Genomic DNA, 22,318 nt, shown 5'->3' on the forward strand with positions numbered 1-22,318 from the left:
AATTGTTTCCTGAATCCTACAGTGCACATACAAGGAAAAATCTCCCTGAAATTATCATTAGGTCCTTCATTATAATGCACTGATTCTGAAAACTTCATTAATTTCAACATTTTTAGAGTTATTATTCCAATAAGGATTAAAAAACCCAACAACATAAAAATGTCAATTAACATTAACAATAATATTAAATGTGTGTGTAAGTACATGCCAGAAAAAATAGAGAGATGTTGTGTATTTTCAGTGTTGAGTCACATTTCTTTACCTTAGATGTAAGCAGCATGCCAAAAATCTTATGTAAATCAGTAAACAATAGCACATAATATCTGATTAATCGATGTTCAAACTGATTCATTTGGCTAACACTAAAACTTCCTGTTTTCTAGAGGGGAACAATCCAGGTTCATATAGGAGACTTGAAATTACAATGAACCATATCAGATTTCACTCTACTGATTACTAGATCACCACATTGAGAGCAATTAACAGATTTCGGTATGAATCAAAATTAGTCCCTTAAATGCAGTAGCTTCGCATCACTATGCATCACAGACTGATGATTTTCTACAACTGCTACGGAAATAATGGAATGTAAAACTAAACCTCCTGGCTGCACTTACACAGCAAATACACTTCTTACTGCTTGCTTTTTTTGCTTTTGGAGCACCAGGATTGCCAGCATAATATAATTTTTTGTCAAACTACATTTCATAGATGATATTTTATAAATAGATAGAAAAGGGTAGATATCACTGAGGTAGTTCTTTAATTTGCTAGATCAACTAGATGAAATCAATTTCCAGGTGTACTTAAAAACTGTGCAATTGATAGTGAGATAATTGGAATTTTCACTTTGTTTAAATGAAAGAAAACACTTTTGATTTCAGAAAATTAATTAATTTTGGCACTACACTTGCATTTACAGACACTATACAAGGCCAAGAATTTCAAACATATCCATATCTATATTTCTGCTTTGGAAATGAATAGTGGTTACATGGTTGCCAAAAATACTGTGCCTATTCATACTGTGTTGTGCAAGTTCTTTGATGTCTTCTTTGTGAGTCTACACACAGGAACATTTATTAATATCACAGTGGCTGTCAGAAAGGAATGCATGAAAATGGCTTTGTCTGAACCTAATGATACTGTTCACAAGTTCAAAGTTGGATGTGTATGCCTTCACAGGGTTGAGATCTAAAACAAATTTTCTCTGTTTAAATAGGTTGAAAAGCAGCTATATGTAGACTGTGGCATGAAAATGTTTTCTTTTGTAACTTTGTCTCCTTGAAGCAAGGCAAAATGATAACTCTGGAATATTTCTTGACTTTCCTAAAAGAAAAATCCCAGAATCCTAGCTGTACCTGATACTTTGAGGAGCCAAGAAAGTTAACACAGTCATGCTCTATCAGAAGAGAGTGACTTTCACTTCATGTTTCCATGTAATATAAATTCCTATTTTTCTGTTTTTTTAAATTATGAAATTTAAAGTCCTATAGTAAAACCAAGGTAGGGGGCTGTGGAACAGCACAAATGACTGAGATTTGTGATTTAGATTTATGATTGAGATTTAATAACCTTGTTATTAAAGGTACAAAAGGCTTTACAACCTCTGTTGTCTATTTACTGCCCACTATTGTGAAGAACTCAACCTCTGGCCTCTAGGCATAACTGTAATTCTGAACTTTTAAAATTCTTGTGACTATCATGCCATTACTTGCAAAAATACTTTTGCAAGTATTGTATGCACACAAGTGTATAAATCTCCAGATATATCAGGAGGGATCTATTAAAGAAAAAAAGATAAGAGCAAGAGACCACATAGGAGACACCAAAAAATGCAGACATCGAAAAACCCTCAAATGCAGTAGCTGTATTCTCAGATTTGAAGAGGAGCTGTCTCAACATGATTAGAGAAACAGTCATTCAGAAGGTCTGCCATGTAGAAAAATGAGGCTAAAATGATTTGCTTGCTGCAAGTAGGTGATACCTTTATCCTCAAGAAATCAGAGAGCTCAGCTCAAATTCATATCTTCATCATGATTGACTTGAGGGGGATAGCAAGCCTAAGAAATACAATATGCAACTAGGTTTTCATTATTTGTCCAGAATCTTATGTATTTTCTTTGAAATGACCTCAAAAAGTATTACATTCAGTAGAAAAATGCCAGTTTAGTGATACAGTGCATTATTATTCTTCATAGCTGCCAGAAGTAAACTCATTAACAACACAGATAACTAGATTGGCTTGGCAAAATTCATGGGGAGAACCATGAAATGGGTGGATATGATGATCACATCAACTGGAAAAAGAGGCATGGGCTTGCTCCTCAATAGGCAATGTTCTTGGGAAGATGTGAGGTCTTGTAAGAAGTACTAACCTTATAAAGCAAATAATGTCACTATATTTAAATACTATTTCAAGAAAGTATTTCCTAAAATCCATGCTGTTTGTTCAGGTGGTAGCTGTATGCACTCCTGGTCAGCCTCAGAAAACCTCATTCCTGAGAGGTGGTAACTTTATGCCTGAAGAGTCTTGCATGTACACTGGAGGCTCTAAACTGTAAGCCCCAGAATAAAACCTGTGGCTTTTCCATCTTTCACCTCCTGCAGAATAGGATCAAATTGGCAAAATTATTGTCACTGCTATTCCTCATCACGCCACTTTTGGCTCTCCAGTTATCTTTTTCTCTGCAGATATAGTTAACTCAGAAACTGCTTATATGTAAAGTTTTAACAGAAATATTCTCATTATGTACCAGAAATCTTTAGGCACTTGATAAGGAATGAGTGGGAAAGAGCAAGCAGAGAGTTTTCCTTGGGTATGTTTTCCTGGTGTATGTTTTCCCTCAGTTTTTGACATGAGCTAGAGGCTTTATTCAAAGCATCATATTTCATAGCTGTTTAATGCCTGATGGATCCTGCCTATGGGTTTGTTTAATCCCTTTTTGAGTTCATATTTTTGAGTTTCACAACATTCTCTGGCAAAAAATTTAAATGACACATCAGGTGAAAAATGCTTCATCTTATTACTGGTTTAAGCCTGATACATAATAATTTGATTTTGAACTCACGGTTCTCGAGCTATCAGAGTTATTAATCACCCTACTTTCTCCTTGCTATTTGTGACTCACATATTCTCCATGCCCTCACTTGTTTGTTTTTTTTCTTTAGCAGATTCAAGTACCTAATCTAACCTTTCTAACCTGTCTATGTTTAAAACATTTAGTGCTTCCAACCAATTTTTCTGATACTTTTAGTTTTGAATTACTTCGGATTACTCAGTGTAATTTTGAATTAACATTTAGAAAGCTGTGCAGGGTGATCTATGTATCTTTTTCTTGTACATAATGGCTGACGTAGAGCTCATCATGGCTCACGTTCAGTTTCAGTTGGTTTACATTAAAAGTTTGAGTAATTTCAGATCAAAGAAGAGCAATGAAGCTGGTGAAGGGTCTATACCACGAGACTCAAAAGGCTCATCTGGGGGAGCTGGAGTTGTTTAGCCTGGAGGAAAGGAAGTAGAATCCTATAAAACAATCTTAGAAAATTTTACTATTAGGTATGCATGCGTTCTGTATTCCAGAAGGCCAGGTGATCCCGTAGAAAGGGATAAACTATGGCTTTTATATGTTTTCAAGGAAAAGTGACTTCCAAGAAAATCCATTTGAAGAGGGATCCACAGTGAACACTTAACAGCATGAGGACATCTTTCTACTTTGTTCAGTAGGCACATCTTCATTCAGCAGGTAAGCTGCTATCTTTTTCTATAATTGTGTGAAAAGCCAGGACTGTTGTTGCAGAGCAGAAAACAAAAGTAAGTGGTGCTTGAAAACCTTCACCAAAAAACAAGTTTCACTCATTATTTGTACAGGGCCTTAACCTTAATGTAAAATACAGGCACAGGGCAGAATTTACAGAATTGTTTAGCTAACTTAGAACCTTAAATTCATATTATTTTAAAATAATGTGAAATTGCAATAGTATCTTTAAATAATAAAAAAAAATAAACAAAAATCCTGCACTGATGGAAAAAATTGGCAGCAAGCTCTTTTTTTTTAACTTTTCTATGTTTGATTTAGGGCCATGAGCTCAGCATCACAAAGTCATGTCAAAAGGCTTCAACTTTCAAAAATAAATAAATACTTAAGAAGACACTATGATATGACTTAAACATCTAGGTTGGTGAGCTAAGCAAAACAGAGTTCCCCTGCACACTAAAAGGAAGGACAACTACTTCAAATTTTTTCTTCCCTTTTTTTCACTTCATAGTGTTGGTGAGGACAGAGAAGTTCAGTCTTTGAAAACAAAGTGATGCTGTATCTCAGTCAGTCCTAGAAAAGCTGTGTTATAATCAGGCTAAACCTTCTATTGACTGTAACCTTCTATTGACTGTAACCTACACAGCTTCACTTACAAGGCACAGAATAGAGGAGAATTATTCATTTAAATGATGCCTTACTTTTTTTGCAATCTATTTATGTTTATAAATGTTACTGAAGCTTGCACTGCTGCTTCTAGACATGAAAATTATGACACCAAAGTCAGCATCTTCATTTCAGTAGCAACACTCTTCGCAGTGATTGCAGCAGGGTTAATAATACATGACTCTGAACTATAAAAAATCTGACACTGATAATATAAACCAAATACAATTCAAACACAATTAATTAAACTATTTTTTACAGTAGAATACAGTTCAATTTACTTAATTTAGTCACAAAAAATCTCAGAGCATAATTAAATTTGGATCTTTTCAAAATTAACTTATGACTAAATATGTGGAGTGTAGTAAACAAGAAAGAAAGCTCTTACTGAATCCCAATAAAACAATACAAAAGTTTAGATTTATTCAAATATTTGCTTCCAACTCTACAAAACAGACTCTATAGAAACAATAATCTGAATTATGATTTTTACAATGACTAAGTGACTTAAATATCAAATTCATAACATTTTTGTCAAGTAATCCCCTCTTAGGTCATCTCCTCCATTCAGGAATTCAGTCAGGAACTCATTCACACCAACCTAAGTGAATACTTAGGGTACTCTTTGTTTTAAGCTTTTAAAAGTCAGTCTCAGCATTTCTTTCTTACATGCTTTCATGAAAGGTCTGCAGGGCCAAGTGTTTGCTTTCCCTCTTCACTCCACTGTCTCTTGTACCAGCACAGCCTCAAAAGAGAAGGTAAAATATCTCCAAACTTGAACAGATGTAGGATGGTTCCAAAATTAAAATTAATGTGGTTTTGATATAAGAGAATTTTTTAAAAATATAGATATTTAACTGAGAATGTGTTTAATTTAGGAGATTTTTTGTGTCTGTGCTATTACACATTACATTAAAAATATGCTTTTTCACTAAGAACTGCAACTCAAAACCAATTATCTGCAATCTGTATGCACAGCAATAACCAGCAGAAGTGTATTTTTGCTCAAAGCTCCCACAGAGGCTTGGGGTTTGGTTCTCCCCACCCTGTTCCCTCTGCTTTTCTTTTTTATATTTTCCCTGTAGAGTGCAGAACCAAAATCAAGAAAGGTTAATTCCTACTAAAAAGTTAAGTGCTACGAATCTACTCCTGGCTGAAAAACCACTATAAAAGCTCATACACTGTGTCAGCTTACTTGGCAGAAATAATGAGAATATCTGGCACTTACTAAATGTTAAGAATAGGTCAACTTCCTTCTTAAAACAAAAAGCATTGACCCTAAAAACACTGCAAGAAGCATGGAGCTGATGGACAGCCTGTAAACATTCACATTCTTTTTGTTTCATCTCTCCCTCTTAAGAACCAGCAGATATATTGCATTAAATTCATACTGCTAAATTCTTACATTTTATAGAGGATTTAGACCACAAGATTTGCTGTTTAGAGTCAGAAACTGCCTCCAGGGAGTATGATAGATCTCCCGACTACTCACAGTGACTGACTCCTGCTCGCTCACTAAGCATTACAGATGCTTACCTTGTAAGAATGGTAGCTAAGACCTTTAAAAGTTGCAGGTAAAAAAGTATCTCAAAAACTACTTATTCCAGGTACACACACTAATTTCCCAAGTTGCCAGTAGCAGCTCATTTTAGTAAGACAAAGCTGTATTAAAAAGAGGAATAAAAAGATTTTTGTTTGAAATTAAAATTTGTTTTAGATTTTTTTCATTTTCAAATAATAAAATAAAGCTTCAATATTCATAATTACATGTCTGTATCCTTTTTGAAAGGGTAGATTTTTGTTGCACTGAAGTCAGCTAGTATTTTTTGTTAACTTGAATTTCATCAGAATTAGAACTCCAAACCCTGTGTCTCCCTCTCTCACCCTTCCAATTCCATTTACTCTGTGAGACCTGTCTGCCACGTATGCAAAATTGCTGCTTAATTCTTTAGAAAAACAAAAATCACACTTCTGATATAAGAATAAAACAATTTCCATTCATGTGCTAACAAGTCAAGTAAGAATCAGCACAAACCAGTAGTGAACATCAAATCCTATATAATGACTAAATAAATAGATTGAATTAGATAGTTTTGAATTTTTAGTGGTCTAAAATGATGCTCTTATGAACAACTTTGGACCATGTTTTCTTACAGAAATTCCCTATCTGATGTCTAACTTGGACATACCTCAGGGAATGTATGCCTATATTGCTTGACAAGTCTTAAAGCTTCCCTGCCTGGCTGAGGAACTTCTTTCTGTTAATGTTAAAAATAATCAAAACAATCTTTCTCTAACAATCTTTATCAGAAGAAGATTACATGATTTTTTTCTTTACTAAACCTACAATGCTAACTTTTTGTATCATTTCCACCTCCATTTTAAAAAGCCTTGTAGTGCCTGGCCATTAGTCAGTACACAATAACGTTCTTGTCAATGTTACTAGATATTCAGAATTATAAATAAGTCGCATTCCTTTAGACCCCGCGGTCTTCTACTTTAAACAGCTGAGAGATCTCCTCACATTGCCTTATGCAGATGTCAATGCAGTGTCTGAGCTGATGTGCACAGTGGGTCCAGACCCCACCTCACACAACAGTACTTCTCTCCCAGAAGTCAACTCTTCTACCCTTTCACATTCCATCTTCCCCTTCTCCTTGAAATCTTTGAATTTTACTTCATTTCTATTCAGTGCTATCCCTCTTTGTCTTTTTATGAGGAAGATTTTTTATCACCTGTAGATAATGGAATTTTCAACTTTACATTAGCACAGGAGCAAGAAATGCATCAACCTTCCAGCAACACAGATCCCACCTGTCATTTACCCTTGTAAGATGGCACCTGAAGTAGTGTGTCCAGCTCTGCTGTCCTCAGCACAAGAAAGATGAAGACCTGTTAGAGCAAGTGCAGAGGAACCCATAAAGATAATCACAGGGCTGGGGCACCTCTCCTCTGGAGGCAGACTGAGAGAGCTGCAGCTGTTCAGCCTGGACAAGAGAAGGCTTCAGGGAGACCTCATTGAGACCTTGTAATATTTTATGGGGTCTTATAAAAAGAAGGGAAAGGGACATTTTATACAGGCAGGTAGTGACAGGATAAGGGGTTATGGTTTCAATCTGAAAGAGGACAGGATTAGTTTAGATATTAGGGAGAAATTCTTTATTCAGAAGGAGGTGAGGCGCAGGCACAGGTTGCCCAAAGTTACGGGTGCTCAATCCCTAGAAATGTTCAAGGCCAGATTGGATGGGGCTTTGAGCAACCTGGTCTAGTGGCAGGGAGCTTGGAACCTGATGATCTTTCAGGTCCCTTCCAACCCAAACCATTCAGTGATTCCCTGATTTTAAAACTCTCCATTTCTGTGTTTGAACTACCCTACTGCCTTTTTGTTTCACCATTTGCCCTCCCTGGGGCTAAAACATTTTTTTCCTGCTCTTTGGTTGGTTGTTACTGATATGATTTATTCCTTCTAGAATCTTCAAAGGTTTTTACGGGCCTTAAATTTCAGATTTACAGTATACATTTCATAATTCTGTGACCTGTTTTTTCAGTCTTGGCCTGAATGCAACAGTGCATATGTAGGAGACCATGATCAGGCAGAGCCTGGCTGACAGGTGGGAAGCTCTGCCCTACTGCAGCAGTCCCTTCATTTGGTTGTGCATGTAGGAGTAGGATGAGGAACTCCTCATCACAAACCAGGGTTTACTGTTACTAATCATGGTGATATAATCAATGTGTCAGCTTATGTGTGTTGACAGCTCCTGGTGAAAACTTAGCAGCAATGCAAAGTCACAAGTAGCTTAATCTTTTCATGAAGAAAGGTATGATTATAAACACACATTTTCTAATTAAAATACAAAAAGGGAACTTTTATGTAAAAACACTTAGATATAATTATACTAAATTTAGAACAAAAGTCACACTATTAACTGGCATTATTCCTAATAAAATTGTTTTGGCACAGATCAGAATTTTGATTACATTATATATGTTCTGTGGAGATTTACCCATCTTTAATATTTAGATGACTTTTTTTTGTTGTTATTTAACACAAATATTGAAATATTTATTTCTCTCTTGTCTGAGATTTTATCTTTCCTTTTTTATTCTCTTATTGCTGTCTGAAACCAACAGTGCTACACCCTTTTTATATCACAAAAATTCCAGAGAGGTGTTTTTCAAAATAAATGAATCAAATATAACATGTAGATACATCTTTGTAAAAAGATGGCATCCATATTTCTTGGAAATATTACATCATCTTTCTATTTCTTTTACTCTCCTTTCTTTCTTTTATTTGGCTTTGTTGTATGTGTGTATGCCTGGCTGCACCATTCTTTTTTGTGGGTAGTGAACTTCAGCAGCACTCCTGAAAGAAAATTCAGAATTTTGAATGGCACTTTAAGTTAGCTTTTAGTGGAGTTGGTCTTCTGTGCTGTTCTTTAACTTGACAGCTGAAAATGTATTATGAAACCCCCAATTACCTTTTCCCTCATCTATTGAAACTACTTGTGGCAGCATCAGGGTTGTGCAAAAACACTGAGATATTTGTTGTGAAATCAAAGTCAAAATAAGCACTTGACTAAGCTTTAGAAAAACTCACCACATAGTACAGATTTTCTTGAAGACAATAGACTTTTTTTCAAATTGGCGTTCCCTTGTGTTTAATATATTGATGAAAACACCTTCATGTCAGTAAGATAAACATTCTAAAGTTGAGAAAAGCACTAATTGAGAGATTTCAAATTGTCTGGTATAACTTCAGGTATAGGTTTGTCAACATAAGCAGTAATGTTATTTTGTACTTATATTCAGGATGTCCTTAAATGTCCAGTCAGGATCCATGAGAGACTTATTGTACTATAAATGATTTACCAGGATTCAGAATATTAGTCCTAGCAAGGAATACTACAATTTAATAAGTAGGACTCACAAACAATAATTGAGAGGGAAATGCAAATATTAATCAAATCTTATATTTTCTCATTCCTTCACCCAATATTGACTCAATAAATGTCTCGGATATTCTAACCCACAAGAACTCCATTTTACTGACATGCATGTAAATTTCTTGTTGAATCCTGTACAAGTAGTTAGATACTGAGAAAGAAACTCAAAATTAATCCCAGAGATACAAAGCACTCATCAGAGCAAACTACAAATAATTTAAAGTTCATCATGTAGCCATGCATTGAGCAAGTAGATTGGATAAGAAGAATAAACGAAGAAATCACATGTTATTGCAATATAAATGTACGTTTATATTTCTTCTTCAGGGGAAAAAAGAGCAGAAGTTTTGCCATCTCAGTCCACAGTTGTTTCTACCAGTATTTCAGCAGTTTTACAGAAGTACTTGTCTGAGTCAGTTGGTTGCAGTTAAGCCTGTCATAAAACTCAAAAAATGAAAAGTTTCAGTTGCACATACTTTTGCAATTTCTTGTCTGTGGTGCTTTCTTGCTATACTATTTAAATCAGAGTGACTGATGACACGTCAGCTTGCAAGTATGTAACTTGCTGGTGTTCCTCTAAACTCCTGTACATTTCTAACGTTTTGTCAGTTACTATACTAAGAGCCACTAAGATTAACACCATACAGTAGGTGTTCATGTTGATTAGTAGTAAACTCACATTCATTTCACTTTGTCTATTGCCATTTCAATAAAAAGTACAGAATTAGTGAACTAGATTATTACAAATTTCTTTGCTAGAGCCAGTAAAAATTCTTTAAAGGAAATTGCTGTTCTACCAACCTCTTGTGCTTCATTGAAGTGCTCAGCAAGTATGTGGGCAATCTGCTTTGCATAACCTACCAGGGGTCTTGAGGTAAAGTAATCAGCCATGGTGTAAAAATGGTCCTAGTATAAATAAAAGTATTCTAAGAGAGTGGAGGCAAACAGTCAGTTGTAGTGGGTGGAATACTTCTTTAAAAAGGAAGCCAGCAGTGGAGATGGAGACGAGCACCTGCTGAGTCCTGTGCTGTTCCAAAAATGGAAAAAATTGAAAATATTCCAACTTTGGTCTGGAGAAGTAAGGAGTTAGCTTAAAGTTTGATGGTGACACAAAATTTATTATTGTTAAAATACATATGTAGCTACATTAGTGTTATAATAACAATATGAAAGTTGTAGTTGAGGCAAGAACTAACTGCAGAATTGCAGAAGGTCCTTCTGAGACAAACTGTGGGATAAATATTATAGAATAATTCTGGTTGGAAAAGACCTTTAAGATCATCAAGTCCAACCATTAACCCAGCATAACTAAACCCACAACTAAACCATCTCTCTAAGGGCCACATCTCTACATCTTTTATGTAACTCCAGGGTAGGAGACTCCACCACTTCCCTGGGCAGCCTGCTCCAATGCCTGATGGACATTTTGTTGAAGATGGCTGATGAAATTTGAAAAAAGAAATGCATTTAAGAATTAGTAAAAATAACACTAACCTCACACATTGTCATGGTTTCTGAAGTCACCCTTTATGAGTAATCTTGAAGCTGTGACAGGAGCATGGTCACACAGTAGCTAAGTGTTTGGTGGCAGTCCACTAAGGAAGTAAAACATTAAGAATTAGGGAAGGAATGAAAAATAACTTTGGAAACAGAAACACTGAGACCTACTAACTTCATAAACTACCTCTGGGTATTTCTGTGTTCTTATATAAAATGTTCTGGTTGTAAATTTACAAAAGGGACCTCAAAAAAAGTAGTAACTATCCCATGCCATTACCCAAATACATCAATGTAATTTGTCCTGTCTTCAGTGGATGCCTTTCTTTTCCCCTCTGCCAAGCAATGACTAAATCTCTCTATTTTTGCTGGAAAACTTCTTGCAGAGAAAAATCTATGACAGAGGTTTGTCTTTATATATTGAGCACTATTTTTTTAAATGTAGTTTTCTTCAATTTATAAACTCCAACTAATCCTGAAAACCAGATCTAGTCACACATCAGAAAACCATTTCCTTTTTCATTAAGGTCAATTAAATGTTAGCACCTGAGTATTCCCAGCAGACTCTGGCACCAAAATTAATTTTAATCTAGCAGAGGAGAAGCTTACCTGCTATCTATATGGTAGGCTCCCTGCCGTCCAAAACTAACCATGACATATATCATCCTAAATTATGAATATATTCTTGCCTCATTATAAAAAGAAAGAACCTGAAAGATTATGTGTTCTCCTAGTTTCAACATAAGCCATATAAATAGTAATGGTGTTGTGAAACTTTTTAATTCTATTGGGAATGCTGCAAAGAAACAGATGGGTCAAGAAGCTGACACCATTTTTGAGGTATCAGAAAGCAAAAGAGTTAGGACAGCCTTGAATTTTCTGTTAATTTTTGTGTTCTTCATTGAGATATTTTTACAACAATCTGATTGTTCTTTTAAAAGAAGATTGCAGCTCTAAAATAAGTCTTAAAGATACCTTTTAGTTATTCCATGTCATTGATTAAAGCTGTCCAGAAAGGAAGGAAATGATGGAGTAGCCAAAACACTTGTATCCTAAGCTGCATGATAAATTCTGCAATGAACAAACATACCATTCGTACCGCCTCCTACATTATTTAGCTAGTTTAACAAATGTAAATTAAGCACTTGAAGTCAGCAAAATTAACTGCAATAGATGAGGCTTACAAATGAGTAATTTTGTACAGCTGCCATTTGCTCAATATTATAAAAGTGCTCTTAATTTGATTTAACACATCTGTAAAGTGACTTCATTCTATAGATTTATCATCTGAATTTGCATTTTTTTTCTGCTTACAGGAGGGAAAAGAGAGCCAATTTCACTTTGAAATTCTCATTTATTAGGCTGTTATATAAATGTCTTCTATAGTGCTTTGTGATGCAAGTATCAGCAACAGCAGTGAACAGGGTTCTGTGGTTATTAGGGATAAATGAATAGATCTGAGTAACAAACCTCTATGGTTTTGTTTGGTTTTGTCACTCCCTCTGCCTCCCCCAGTACACCCCTGGTTACTCTTCTGCTGTTGATTTTGAAAACCTAGACAGCTACACATGCTTGTACGATTCATTAATCAAACTAGAAAGAAATGTTATCTTGTTTCAGTGATTTAGCAGTCCTCTATGAGTTTGGGTATAAACCCTACATCCATTTAAAAATAATGCAACCATCCACATTAATCTCTTCTGCTGTGGTAGTTCTGTTTCTTACCTGGCATACATAGAGGTAAATTTACTGGCTTCAATGAGGTTAGTACAGAGTATTCTTAGCTCCACTATATTCAATATTATTTTGGCCAGAGAACATCTTTCCAGTCTTAAAAATAGCTTAATTCTAGCTAACGACATTATAAAAAAATATAGAAAGAAAAGTTGCCTTTTATATCATCCATGAAATTTTGACCTTAATGTATTGAAGGACAAGAGGTCTGTAAACATATTGATGTTACTGACAGACTGTAATGGATCACAAGGTTTTTCATAAATCGGTACTGTGCACTGCATATCTGGGGAGAGAAGAGATTCAAAGCATATTCACACATGAATTCCTTAATTCAGCATAGTTATATTTATTTGCTTTCAGTTCCTTAAAATTCATACTGCTCTTATTCATTATTAGAATGTCTTATGTGTCACCTAACTTTTGTCAGTGCAGTGAGGTAGCTGATGCATGACATTGGAGGTATTTAGAACTTGTCTACATGGACAGCAAATCAATTACTATGTTAAAGAACATTCTGAGTAGGTCTCACAATAACCTTGCCAATAAGCTATTCATCATTCCATGGAATAATTCACTGATCGTGTGGCAAGACACAGGAGGAAGCATGGTAATAAAATCAGTGGGTATTTCACTCTTTGGAGTAAAAGATGAATAAAAGATAGACCTGAATCTTATCTCCAGTGTAAATATAAATATTTGTATATGTTATAAGATCTAAGCTTTATTATTGTTGTTATTGTTGCTATTATTATTATATTCATTACTCTGTCAATTTCTATATTAATAATTTTTAGACCAGCATTTGGTCTTTCCCTGTCCCAGGTGTTGGGTTCCTTTAGCTAATGAGCAGAAAATCTTCTCTCTCTCATTTACCAGAGTCCCTGCATATAAAGACATTTTTATTCTGTTTGCCTAGCTCTTTCATACAAGTCAGAGGAAAATTATCTTTAAATCTATGAGAAACATGAGACACTTAGCATCATGTAATAAAATTCCTCCTGCTCCTGACAGTTTTGCTGTAGCAAAGTAAAGTTGTAAATTAATCTCAGTAAACTTTTCTGGGTGCTAACAACACAGTCACATGATTTGGCATTATGTAGTGGTTACACACCTTTTAATTTCAGAGATTAGCTCCAACAAATTAAGAGAATATCTTTTAAAGAATGACTTTAACTTAAGTGAAAAAAGGCAACATTAAAGCTGAACTATGAAACCCAGCTAAACATTTTAAGATCTTTCTGTTCTAGTATTTCTGAAAATCTACTGCCCATGATTGAATATGTGAAAATTTGTGTCACATTCAATCCAAGATTGGCACGTAATTAAAACAAAAACATATTTAACAAAGTATTCTCATAACATCTTTGAGTATTTTCCATTTTTTGCTTGTGCCATTTTACTATGAAAATATATAAAAATTCGTAAGTCCTCTTGATTTTTCCTAAAAAGTCTATGATAGAGCCGTAATGCTAACTAGAACTCGAGAACATGGTAAGTATCTGTTACTTATTCTCATCTGAGAAGTGGTCCTGTTGTAAGGCACATACATAAATATAGACAGTCATATTTCTGAATGAATTAATTTTTATGGAGGAAAAGCCAGGTTTAAACACCAACCATTCCACTTAAACAGTAGACAAAATATTATACAATTTTTCCTAGTGTTCTGCAGTCTCTATACGTTTAGAAGATATTTAGATTCTGATCTACAGTCTTCATTTACCACATCAAAATGCAAAATGGAAGACTGCAAATTGGAAGACAAAGGTGTATCTGTTACCATGCATTGTACATGGCTGCAGAAACAGGAGGAAAACAGACAATAGTTGTGTATAGATACAAGGCTCCGTCGCACCAAGCTTCATGTTCATTCACTGTCAAACAAATGGTTCAAAAAAGACCTATGGAAATGAAAAGATTTAGGTTTCCTTCATTAATTATGTATTTTTCTATGCAGTCAATGTAATAGGTAGGAACAAAGTTTCTTAATGTTCCTTGAATATTTTTTGCACATGATGAATAAGACCCTTTTAAGTCTGGAAACAGTGATAATTATATTTTGTACACTCTGCGCTGAATCTATAATTCTCATTAGACATACAAGCTCTTCCGCAGTATTTCAGGTAATGAAGAATAACCAGAGCCATGCTGCATTAAGAGGCTCATTTTTCCATGAAGCAATAAACCATACAACATTTATATTAGTGGCTCTCTGGAACTGCACGCAGTAGACATAATAGCTGTTACAACCATCCATCTTATGAACAACAGTGACGGGTGTTGCCCAGAGCTCTAAGTAACACAAACATCAAAAAGCACTCAGTCTCTAAAAAATTGGTTAGAAATCATACAATGGGACATATAGTTGATCCTGAAATAATCAATCATTCATGTGTATTTCGTCTACATGCTGAATAATGTTATGGAAAGAGCATAGAGTGTATTTGCTTTGACGCAGAAATTTGATATAGCTGAACAGATAATAAAAAGCAGATGAAAAAGTCTAGCAATACCAGAATGTTTGCACAAGCTAAAATCTCATTAGGAATGGGAATATGGACACCTATAGAAGTGAAATTAATGGATCTGGGAAGATCTAGGTTTGGGTTTTTTCCTTTTTAGAGCATTTTCGTTTTTTTACTGAGACAAGCATCCAAGTTTGTTTGAATACTTATTGAATAATATAACATTCTTATTTTTTATCTTCTATCCTTTATCTTTTAATGAATAAAATTCTACGAAAATTAGATTCCTTACCTCTAAATTTGTTTACTAATGCGCAACTTTTAATTCCTGTGAAAGTTCATAGTGCTACAATATTTTCTAAGCAAGCCTTCTTTTCATGACTTGAAACATGGATCCTGTTCCAACTTAGGGAATATAAAATATGTTTTACATCATACCTAATTGTCTTCAAGAATTCAGACACTCTTCCCTGTTTATGCCATTAGAGCTATGTATATTTACAGGGTTTATTCACAAGCCTGAACTCTACTGTTCTGTGCAATATATTGTCACTCACCTTTTTAAAGAAGATAATATCCCCAGGGAAATTTTCCTGTAATATCAAGTATTTAATAAAATATTTATAAAAGGCCAAACTAATAAAGCCATATCTTTCTAGACAAACTATGCAAGGTTAGAAGCCTACCCTGCTTGCATAGTTCCATGTTCACCACTTTTGTTTCAGGAGTTTTAGGAGTTTTAGGAATTTCACAGAGAACAAAGCTTCAAATGTAAAACAAAGCCCTCAAGACTATATTGCACAGCACTCACCCAAACTCGCCACCACAATATACATACTTTGTCCCTCATGTAATGTGGTTCACAAGGAAATCCAATTTGACTTGCAATACTTTTTTTATCTAAAAATTCAGCCCAGTATTAAAGGCTGGTATCTGCACTGTGCCTGATTCCCATTTAGTATTTTTTATGCCTGGCAGGACTTTTCAGTGTGGATCAAAACTAAGGGAACTTTTCAACAACTTGGCAGTGATAAGGAGCCTGAAAATGAATTCAAGTGTGATGTGCCCACTTCCTGCTGTCAGAGAGATATAAAGTGGTCTCAGCATAAATAAGAAACCCTACAGAGTTTGAGCATGTCAGTTGATAGTAGCTCAGATGCCAGTAGTTAAGTATTTCTCTGCATATCAAAGCATTTATAAAGAGAGGATCATTATAATACAAAAAACTGCAGTGTTTGAGTGAATGTCTATGATGAATAGAGGTTTAACTACCTACAGTGAGTCTGAAGGACTAATTTTTTTCTTTCAGTACCTGCTAAATAAAAAGATAGCAATTGAGTATATTTTGTAAGGGGTTTTGTCACACCAAACAATAAAAAATAAAATAATGGACAAAATACTGTATCCTTCACAATCTAAAGAACAAGCCATATGTTAAACAGTTTTTATTACAAAAATCTATTAGTTTCTTACAAACTAGAACTTGAGTATTTATGATGCACACAACAAATCTGTCTTGGCAACATCAAAATCCCTCAGAGACCTCATTTACAGAGAAAATACTATAACTTCCCAGTATGCTATTTATAATCATCTCAATCACTGGTTCATTATAATTTATTTGAATGATCCCATTTTGTTTTCAGATATTCTACTCTCAGAAAACTCACACACTATCAAAGAAATTGTGATGACACAGTATTGTCATAGAATCACAGACTGGCTGAAGTTAGGAGATCTGAGGAGTCCACCTGGTCAAAACCCCTTGCTCAAGCATGAACACCTAGATGTGATTGCCCAAATTCAGGTGGCTTTTGAAGCTCTCCAAGGGTAGAGACTTCACAATCTGCTGGGTAGTCTGTGCGTGCGCTCAGTCATGCATAGAGTAAATAAAGTGCTTCCTGATGTTCAATAGGAACATCCTGTGTATTGGTAATTTGTGTCTATTGCCTGTTGTCCTGCCACAGGGCAGCACTGAAAAGAGCTTAGCTTTGTCCTCTTTGCATCCTCCTATCAGGTTATCTATGTATAATACTAAGTTCCCCTCTGAGGCATCTCTTCTCCAGTTTAAACTGTTCCAGCTCTCTCATTCTGTCATCATAAGAAGAATGATCCAGCCTTTTCATCATTTTGTGGCCTTTTGTTGGATTCTTTCCAGTCTGTCACTGTCTCTCTTGTACTGAGGAGTCCAGGTGCGGCCTCACCAGTGCTCAGTAGAGGGGAAGGAAGGATCACCACTCTCAACCTGCTGACAACTCTTATTTTAATGCAGCCCAAGATATCTTTACCTTTTTTGTCGTAAGGGTACGTTGCTGGATAACGTGAAGTCTGCTGTCCACCAGGACCCCCAGTATATTTTCTGTGAAGCTGATTCCCAGCTGCATGACCTCCAGAATTTATGGTGCCTGGCATTGTTTCCTATCAGCTGCAGGACTTCAAACTTCTGGTTGAAGCACAGGAGGTTCCTTTCAGCCCATTTCTCCCAGCCTGTACGGGCTGTAAGGGCTGGATGGCAGCAGGACCCTCTGGCTTATCATACTTTAATTCCAGCTCTGTGTCATCAGCAGGCCTGTGATGATGTTAAACAGGATTGAACACAACACTGACCCCTGGATACACCACTACCTGGCCTCCTGCTAGTCTTTGTGCCACCACTCTCTGGACCCAGATATTCAGGTAATTTTCAATCACCTCACTCTCTCCTTATCCAGCCAATTCTTTACCAGCTTGTCTGTGAGCAACAGTTTCAAAGGCCTTACTGAAGTTTATGTAATCAGTATCCATTGCTCTCCCCTCATTTACCAGTTGAGCCATTTCATTATAGGAGCTTATTGAATTGTTACACTCCAGTCATGGGAGTCATCCCACACCACCTTTGTGATCCCAAAAAATCTGTAGCCCTGCACACAGGCCTTTAACCCAGTGTGTTTATTCCCCATACATCATGTATTAGGGTACAGGCACTTTAGAAATGCACCTCAGCATGCTGAGCCCCTGGAGAGGGTCTTGGGGATTTCTGTATAGTTGCTCCTTATAGGCACTTCCTTGCTTACATGCAAGCATTGGGGGTGACCCGATTTGAGAAATATTAAATTTTTACATTTCACAAGTTAGTTGATATCCATGTAGCTTCATCTCATATTGTTTCATTGAAAATGCCATAACATGCTTAATATTTTCTCTACTTATATGTAGTATTAACAAATATACTGCAAAATTATGACATTAACACAAACTAAATATCCTTTGCTAAGTTAACTTTACTAAGTTATAACTTTACTAAATTTAAAATCTACTTGCTACTTTAAAAGCTCTTAAATCAGTCATAGATACTATGAAAGTTTCTCAAGCTTCTCCAGACATTCTCATGCATTCCAAAACTTCCTTTTGTTTACAATACAAGTGTGAAGAAATATTGCCACAAGATAACTAAGAGCTTGTGTGTAAGGTTTAGATACTACCAACTTAGGAAGCATTGAGCTAGATCATTGCTAAATCAAAGCAGATACCCATTGCTAAACCATAGATGAAGGTTAAACATTTTCCTACCATCATTTTTGTTTATCTCCATGCTTAGTGAGAAATTACCAGTATTAATATCTTTGAAGTGTCTGAGCCGTATATGCTGTGGCAGTTGGCAGATTTTCTGACTCAGACAAGAGGAGACCTATTTAGCAAATCTGTCGAATTTTCACAGCTTTCACCCTTTGGATGTTCCAGCATAGTTTTGCCAAACCTTTCTGCTGTTTCTGTAGTGTTCCTTGCTTCAATAGAGCACAAAGTTATTCTCACACTAACTGCTGGATAGCAGCCCAAGGTGATGACATCCTTAGGAGAGCATGAATGTGTACGAAGGTTGGTAAGAGCTCCCAGAGGCTGCTTGCAGCCCCAGTGCATAAACACACTGTTTAGTATAATCTAGAGATTATTCATTAGAGAAATTCATTACAGACAGTTTTCCCCACATTGCAATTCAGTATATGGGAACAAAATATTTACAGCTGAACAATCAGTATTACATTATTGATGTCTGCTTTAAACTCTCTTGGCTGCCGTCACACATGTCTTTACCTTATTCTGTAGTCAGTTTTTCTTTAAGTTAATAATTCTCAGTGAAAGTACCTTATCCTCCACATAAATTTTTAGAAGTTAACCCCACCATCATATTTGATCTCTATTCAATGTAATTCTTCCCCCTCATGCAGTTACCTCAGGCTGACAACACCTGATCTAAAGGCAACATTAGGAATATCTTGTTACTGGAAGCCAATATTTCAGAAGGAGCTAGTTCTGCATTCAGAAAGAGGATTGAGACACTACTGCTAAGCTATACCTTTTGAAATCTACCATGAAAAATAATATAAATAGTGGTATTTTTTTTTCTCCAAGTCTGAAGACACTCACCAGACCTTAGGAAGGAATTTGTGGTGCTCACACCATTTGAATCCTACCCACTCCTTCAGGAATAACTGTATTCCTGTAAGCTTGAAAGCTACAGTAGCTTAATCAAAATGCTGCTCACCATTGTCATCTATTTCCATTCCTCAAATCAGGAACATTTAAACCAAAATTAAAAGCATCAGACCAACACTGGCACATTCTGCTTGAATCCCAGTTAAAATTTGAGTTGTTTCTCATTTTTAAAATAAATGTACTGATGAAAAATAGACATCCTCTAAACTCTGCTGGAAATTTCTGAGATATAATACTACATAAAAAAAAAAAGCTTGTAGACTCTAGACTTTAATTTCTAATTCATTATTGTTATTATGTTCGCAATTTCTCACAACCTTCTGTGTCAGAGATGGGAGCTGCCCTTCAGTACTCATGTCTCCATTGTTTACTTCAAACTATTCTTTGCTGCATAGAAGAAGAGTCACATAGAACTCCTTTTTAATCATTACTTCACATAAAATCACCAATGCTTCCAGTGCTGGATTGCAGAAACCATTCAAACTAGACAAAGAATCTGGAGAACTCTCAAAGAGGAAGGTTCAAACACATGTTTTAAAATAAATGCCAAAGATTTTTGTCACTAACCTTTCTTTTCTTTTTTTTTTTTTTTCCTTGTAAAACATTGTTCAACACTAGGCAATTGCAATAAAATTAGGTAAGGTGCCTCAAGCATAACCTTAATATGGAGAAGCATAATTGTTCAATTTGCAACAAACAATAGATTTTAAAGGAATCATTCATATCCATCCTAAGAATTTACTCTAAGAGGGATTGAATCCAACTTTCCTGCTTGATAGGACTGAAAATGTGCTATTGTTTGTTGAAAACTGGTGGAGTATTTAAATATAAAACTATCTTCTAAAGAGAAAGAATTAATGAAAATTAGATTAAGAAATATAGATCAATAATTAGGCTTCCATTTGGAGACTGTGCTGAGATACACCTGAACTATCTTTGTATTTTTAACCTTGTCTCTAGTCTTTGAAATTTCTCTAGCTTTCACCCTTAAATAATACAGTCTGCTACATAGACATAGAGTGTTAATAGTTTGTGCTCAGTCAGAAACAAACACCCCATGAATTCCAGTCACAATTCCTGCCAGAGAGACCCTGGTGTTTCCACAAGTCCAGGAAGAGCAATATCCTGATTGCTTCCCATAGTCTTTCTCTTAGTGCTCCAACCCCACTTCCCCTCTCTGGCTGCCTCCTATCAGCTCCCCAGCAGGCTGTGGGAAGCATGAACTGCTGCAGAGATTACAGGCTCAGTCCAAGGTTTCTGAAGGAGGTCATACAGCCTGCATAATTTCCAGTCAGGCTGAACAGCCAGCATGTTTCCTTCTACCTTCATAGTATTATCTACACATACACCCCTGTGCATAACAGAAAGATGAATTTCCAGATGTCTTTGCTAGTGTTATCATTTATACCAGCAGCGCATGTTTGGAAAACAAAAACCTAACACATTTAGATCAGAAAACCATCTCCTATAAAGAAAATTTCTTTTATTACTGAAAAACAAGTTAAGACATACCATCTGTGAGAACAAAAAGTGAGTATGAACTATTTTAAGCTATCAGATATTGTAGTGCAGATACACTGTGTTGTCTGTGTATTTTTCCCAGAAAAGAAATGCAGATTGTTCTGAAATAGATATAGATTTTTCTGACAATGATCAAGAATTTTTATAGTTTATTTAAAATATCCTTCTAGTTTTTTTTCCTTGTGTGTGCAGTTGCATTGTACAGCTGTTTCATGATAACTTGAGAAATTATTGATCTTACCTCTGAACTGCAAAATCTGTCATAAGTGAATTAGATTCCCTTGCAGAGAATGCATCACTTGAAATGATTCATCATTAGTGGGGAAAAAAATTTCTAACGATACAATGTGACTTCCATGACTAGAAAAGAAATATTCTTAGATTTTGTTGAACATATTCATATCTCTGTGGTGAATTTTTCAAGATCAAAGAAGCAACAGAAAACATCAAACACAGTTGTTTACAAAATGTTACAGGCACAAGACAGATATGAGCATATGTGTTAGTGCTTCAGAAGCTTGTTATGAGTTAACTAGTTCCATATTGTGTTGCATGGAAGAGGTTTTTCATACTGTTAAACAAAAGAAATGAACAGATCTTTGGAGCCTGTGATTCTGTGCATGGGACTTCAGAGACTGATTTTTTTTTTTTCCTTAGTAACTTTCTTACTTTAAATTTTTAGCAATATTTTAAGCAAGCTTATTTAAATGGCCCATAAAATTTAGTGAATAATATCCATTCATAGTGGTTTTATGTAGGCTGATCCATTTTAAGGTTTTATATAGTCTATTAAAAACAAATAAACAAGCCAACAAAAAGAAAAAGGAAAAAAAGAAAGTTTCTATTAAGAATAAAAAAGCAAAGATCTAATTACAACAACAGCCGACATCTCCAAGGGGTCACAAACCCTCTTCACTTATTAAACCTAGTTAGGGAAGGATCTGATCATGTATGCCTCCATTTTTAGTCAAGTATTGTTTAGGAAAGACTGACTGAGGTCTCTGAAGTGGGAAGAAAGCACAGTCGTGACTGCAATGGGCTCATAGGAGGAGAAGGGTGCAGGTACACACGAAAACAAACCTTTCTTGCTAGAGAAAAAGTCCTGGAAAGTGCTGCTGTGGTACTTTTCCCTCCTGGATTTTGAAGGCAGGATGGTAACATAAAAAAAATAAGCAATCTAAGAGCTAAACCAAACAAAAAACCTGCCAACACTAACAGAGGACAAAAAATACCACACTTCAGAGAGGGGTATTTA

The 22,318-nt window shown here is 35.5% G+C and overlaps 1 long non-coding RNA gene across 2 annotated transcripts in view; it reads left to right on the forward strand.

The window, feature by feature from the left end:
- LOC119700514 overlaps positions 1-22,318 on the forward strand; it is a 53,338-nt gene that overhangs the window by 2,628 nt on the left and 28,392 nt on the right. The window contains exons 2-3 of one of the 2 annotated variants that reach the window (XR_005256793.1): positions 3,639-3,746; positions 17,634-17,745. This is a non-coding gene — a long non-coding RNA (uncharacterized LOC119700514). The remainder of the gene's footprint in view (positions 1-3,638; positions 3,747-17,633; positions 17,746-22,318) is intronic. The other variant, XR_005256794.1, reaches the window with a different exon arrangement.

Source organism: Motacilla alba, chromosome 4 (assembly GCF_015832195.1).
Source record: "Motacilla alba alba isolate MOTALB_02 chromosome 4, Motacilla_alba_V1.0_pri, whole genome shotgun sequence".
In the NCBI taxonomy this organism is placed as follows: Eukaryota; Metazoa; Chordata; class Aves; order Passeriformes; family Motacillidae; genus Motacilla; species Motacilla alba.